We start from the raw sequence: 6000 nt of genomic DNA, 5'->3' as shown, positions 1-6000 counted from the left end.
AATATATATATATATATATATAATCATATTAGTGAATCTGCTAATACGTACTTCATCCGGATGAAGTATGTATTAGTAGATTCAGTAATATCTAGTTGGACTGCCACGTAGGATTATCATTAGGGAGATAACAGAACTTAACGGAAGAATGATCACTTCGTAACAAAATAATAACATAAGTGACTAAAACGTAACATTTCAAACATAAGTGACTAAAATGTAACATCAGGCAAACAAAAGTGACAATTTTTATAGTTTACCCTTAAAAATAATAGTTTAGCTTTTATAAATTCTTGTATAGATACATTATTATAAAATTAAAAAATTAAAAATGGTGCAAATACTATCGTACTCACCGATAATTAAAAAGAATAGACAATATATTCAAATCATAAACTACAGATGAAATATAATCCAGGTTTGAATAATTCTAGACGTAATTCATACGTAACCATATTTAAGTAAAAATAAGTTTATATAAAATATAGACTTGTTCAAAGATTGAATTACATGTTCAAGTTAAAAGACTCACTCAAAATTTTGAATGGTAAAAAAGTATCAAAATAAGCTTGAACAAAAAAATCAAAAAATAAACATATTTAAAATGTGTAAGGGTTGAGCTTAAATATTTAAGGCGACCTTCTAACCCCGACTAGTGCAATTCATTTCTTATAATTTTAATATATTATATTATGTTATTTTCATATAATATATAATTTATAACACATTAAAAATCAATCTATAGTAATATATCATATTAAATGTAAACATTAAAATTGTTAGTTGGATGCATATAAAATTTTAATAAATGAAAAACTATATAAAATTATTAAATATTAAACTAAAAATAATATAAATACTTCAAACAGATTTAAAAATAATAATATGGATGGCCTAAAATGGGCTTCGGTTAGCTATTTACAAATATGTATAAACTTGGAAAAAGTTTTAAGCTTATATTTAGGGTTAGCCTGAACTTGGACAAACATAAAATGTGTTAACATAATGCTTAAATTCAACTCATAACATAGCCCGACCAATTGTTCCTCTAATAAAGCTCATACATGGTTTACAAAGAGTGAATTTCGATCTTGAACATTCAAATTCCCATGTTTGAACCTTACTAGCATAGCCAAAAACTTAATGGAAAAAAAAAACCCTTAAATTAATGACATTAATAATACATTTTATAGGAGTATTATTCCACATGTTTTAGTTTATGAGTTTGCAATAAAATAATTACAATTAGCAATTTTAGTGATTCACGTGACTTATTTGTAGTAAAAGAAAGAAAATTTATTACTTATTTTAAAGAGGTATTATTTTTGTACAAAATATTTGCTCATCCTTATAATTTCAAATTTATATTTATATTAATTAGCCTTAATTTTCTTTATGATGTACCTTTATTGTATAAGCCAATTTCACCTATTTTCTATCCATTGTGATAGTGAGGCTACTCTAGCAAAGGCATATAGTCAAGTATACAATGGAAAGTCTAGACACATTGGATTAAGACATAGTTATGTCCAACAATTAATCTCTGATGGAGTGATCACTATTAATTAGAGTCAAACCCATTAATTAGAGTCACCCATGATAGAAACTCGACTCAACACTTGGTATAACGTCAAGTCTTGAGTTCAATGAGATAAAGTACATCATTAGTATGTGACTGTTAGCACTATAAATAACTCCATCCTAAGATTAAAGTGCTACGTACCCATAATGATAAGGGAATGATGAGTAATGTACTCTTAATGGACCCATAACATAAATATGCCACAGTGTTATAATTATGTAAACACTCTTGATGGGATCTACCTATGTGAATGGAAGTGTGGCTGCTTCTAGGAGCTCAAGGGCTTGGCTTTGACAGCACTCATGAAAAGAGGACACAGACACATGGCCATAATAGTGTCCCTAAATACTATGTGTAATAGCTCAATTTTGTCCAGGACTAATAATAAGACAAAACCAAAAAATAATAACAACAGTCCATTTACAAACTAGCCCCCCCCCTAAAAAACAAAGGCCAAATAAAAAAAATCGTAATGGTCCAGTGGCCCAATATCCTAAATGTTTTTTTAGTAAAACAAAACAAACCCTAGGCCCCTTGGCGCCACTTCTCGTGTCGTGTCGGCGTGCTCATCGCCTGAGGTTTGAGGTGCCCCCACCGCCATTGCACCAAAATGGCAAGGGTGAGTTTCCCATTGTCATCGTGACCACCATGGTACTTGCAAAGAGAAAACCAAGGAAGACAGAAGGCAAAAATAATGGAAATGGCAGAAATAGGAAACAAACAATAGAAAAATAGTGAAAAACAACAGTGTAATTCGGCTATAAAAGCCATTACCACAATGTATTTTTGGATAGACATGAAGGAATCGAAAAAAAAAACAAACAGAATACAAAATTTTGACGGTGATTTTTCTTTAATTTTTTTTTTGAATCTATAATTTTTATATATATAAAAAACATAAAATAAAAAGAAAAGGTTGAAAACATACCTGACGGCTTGCGTTCCACCACCATGAGTGGCCGAGGTCATCACCTCCGATGAAGGGCGATACACTTTCTGATGAAAGGGTTTTGAAAACCCAAAAATCAAAGGGTCCTCCACAAATTTTACAACCTTCGGTGGCTTTCCGGTGAGCACAGACCCCAGATCTGGATTCTAGGTGGCGAAACACTCAAAAAAGAGTTGTTTATGTTTTCCAACCACCAGGAACGACGAAGCCTATCACTAGCGATTGGTGGTCATCGTGGGGGGGGTTCGCCGAACTTGAAGGCTAGCTTGAAGACTATTTTAGAGAAAATAAAAGGGATTTCAAGTTTTTTTTAACTGGGATCTGAAATGAATTTTTTTTGAATTTTTTTTTACTTATATAGGCTTCCAAAATGGCGTCGTTTGGGGATTGGCCTCAGACGCTCAAATGGCGTCGTTTTGATGCAACCCGAGATCTGACTCGAAACACTTTATTGGAATGTGTATTTTTTATGTTAGAACCTCATTCATGTAAAGAACAATAGAAAAGAAAGATGATATTGTTAGGATTTCAACCCGATTAAGAAACGGACAAGAAAATAGCGGAATAAATTGAGAAATTGAACACACAAATTTAACGTGGAAAAACCCCTCCAAAGAGGATAAAAAACCACGAGTAAAGATAATTTTCCTATAATGGCAAAAGAATGAAGAGTACAAAAGATGGAGATAAAAACTAAACCCCGAAAACCTGAAAATAAAAAACCCACAAAACGTAAACACAAAATTCTCTAAAGTGTTATGAGTTCTAATCTCTAATGGGCATATTTTTCTAAGGTTGTAAAAGAGTCTATTTATAGGCTAAATTCATGGTTAAATAATAATAAAATAATCTAAACTAATTAGTGTTTGATTGAAACAAGTAAACAGGGTTTAATTGAAAGATTATTTTTCAAATTTGACCAAAAATAGGAGCCATATTTAACAAATCTCCACCTTGACTCATATTCCCACAACGCCATCTTTGCCAAAGCCTGCCACGAGCCTATCCTGAACTATGCAGGGAATTAACTGAGTCGAATTTGTGCTTAGAAACTGGAAGACTTCTAGGCTTCGACTTGTACACTATCAAATCAAAACTAACCCGGGTCTGATTTTTACGAACACAGTGCCTTAACTTTTCAAAACTTGCATCTAAAAAAGAACCTCTCTTTAATGAAACGGTCATACCTTTTTCCCTTCTATGACCAAGTTGCCTCCGCTCCAAATGAGTTGACTTCAACTCCGTAACGGACGAGGGACGTCCGATTTCACCGGTCACTATAGAACCTTCTAGAATATAAAGACTGCCGGTTCTTTTACCTTTTAACAAAATGAGAGCTCCACGATATACTTTAATGTCGCTCGATTTGATATTGATTCTGCATCCTTTCAAGTCTAAAATACTCAATGAGATGAGATTTTTTCGTAAATCAGGTACATACCTGACATTTGAGAGTGTCATAATTATCCTATCGTGTATCCTAATTTTAACAGTACCAATACCAATTACCTTACTAGATGAATCGTTTCCCATGCGCACAACTCCACCTTTAACTGAACTGTATGTGGATAACCATTCTCTATTGGGACACATGTGGAAAGAACATCCTGAATCTAGGATCCACTCGGACGTGAGCTTGGTGTTATTGCTTGTTGACACTAACAAGAAATCATCACCATTTTTATCGGCCAAATTAGCACCAGTTACATCTTCCTTGTTACTCTCAGTAGCTCTTTTATTTCGTAGTTTATAACAATCTGCTTTGACGTAACCTAACTTTTTACAATAGCGACACCTTTTGTCTCGTTTCTTTGATGCTACCAAAACGGAAGCTTGCCTATCTGTCTTGCTATCCAAATAAAGCTCATTGTCGAGTTTGTCTCTACTCGACAAATAACCCTTCACATATTCAAATGAGAGTTTGTCTCTGCCATAAATCAGGGTCTCCCTGAAAGACTTGTATGAAGGAGGTAAACAGCACAATAATAGCATAGCTTGATCTTCATCATCAATATAAACCTCAACATTCTTTAAATCACTTAAAAGAGTAATGAATTGACTGATGTGATCTCTAAGAAGCTCATATTCGTTCATGTGAAACGTAAATAGACGTTGTTTCAACACTAAACGGTTAGCTAGAGACTTAGTCGCATAAGGAGTTTCTAACCTTTTCCACAAGGCAGATAAGGTTTTCTCCATCAATACCTCTTGCAATATCATATTCGCAAGGCACAACTGGATTGCAGACAAAGCCTTTTCATCAAGCTCTTCCCATTCTGTTTTATTTAGATTCTCAGGCTTTTTCCCAGTAACAACCTTTTCCAAACCTGATTGAACTAGAATTACCATAATCCGAACTTACCATAGATTAAAATTTGTCTCACCATCGAACTTCTCAATTTCAAATTTTGTTGCTGCCATCTCTGAATGGGCTGATCTATGAAAATTGAACTAGCTCTAATACTACTTGTTAGGATTTCAACCCGATTAAGCAACGAACAAGAAAATAGCGGAATAAATTGAGAAATTGAACACACAAATTTAACGTGAAAAAACCCCTCCAAAGAGGATAAAAAACCACAAGTAAAGATAATTTTACTATAATGGCAAAAGAATGAAGAGTACAAAAGATGGAGATAAAAACTAAACCCCGAAAACCCAAAAATAAGGAACCCACAAAACGTAAACACAAAATTCTCTAAATGTGTTATGAGTTCTAATCTCTAATGGGCATATTTTTCTAAGGTTGTAAAAGAGTCTATTTATAGGCTAAATTCATAGGTCAAATAATAATAAAATAATCTAAACTAATCAGTGTTTGATTGAAACAAGTAAACAGGGTTTAATTGAAAGATTGTTTTTCAAATTTGACCGAAAATAGGAGTTATATTTAATAGTTATTGATAAGACATATATGGAAAACATTAGAAATGACCTAGTTTTAAATCAAAACAAGGAGAAATAATCATTGATGAAACTGCATAATTTGGGATTCCCCTTTGTTAGTGTTATGTACAAAAATGTTAAACTCAAGAGAAAATTGTTGAAGCAATAATGAGAATGGAAGTTACAAATGTATCCAATAACGTTTAGGTTACATAACTTCGATTGGTAAATTTTAAAATTAAACATTTAGCTCATGATCTTTGTTGTTGTTTTGGAGGTATGTAGAGGTGTTTGTAACAACCAAATTTTTCAGTGGTGTCGGAAACAGTGATTCGAGATCACAAAATCCAACGAGTAAGTTTAGAAATTTTAATAAATAATAATTATGGGCCAAGTGCGAATTTAAAATAATTTTTGAATTAGTGAATTTTGTGATTTTAAAAGATTTAATCAGGTAAATTGGGTTAAAAGCGAAATAGCGAGACCTAAAATTCATAAACCAAGCCATAAATATTTTTAGAAATATTTATGGAGTGTTAGTAAGTCAGTATTAAAGTTTCGTCAAGAAATTTTAAGGTTTTGG

Source organism: Gossypium arboreum, chromosome 10 (assembly GCF_025698485.1).
Source record: "Gossypium arboreum isolate Shixiya-1 chromosome 10, ASM2569848v2, whole genome shotgun sequence".
NCBI classification, from domain to species: domain Eukaryota; kingdom Viridiplantae; phylum Streptophyta; class Magnoliopsida; order Malvales; family Malvaceae; genus Gossypium; species Gossypium arboreum.
Note: the sequence above shows the minus strand (reverse complement) of the source record.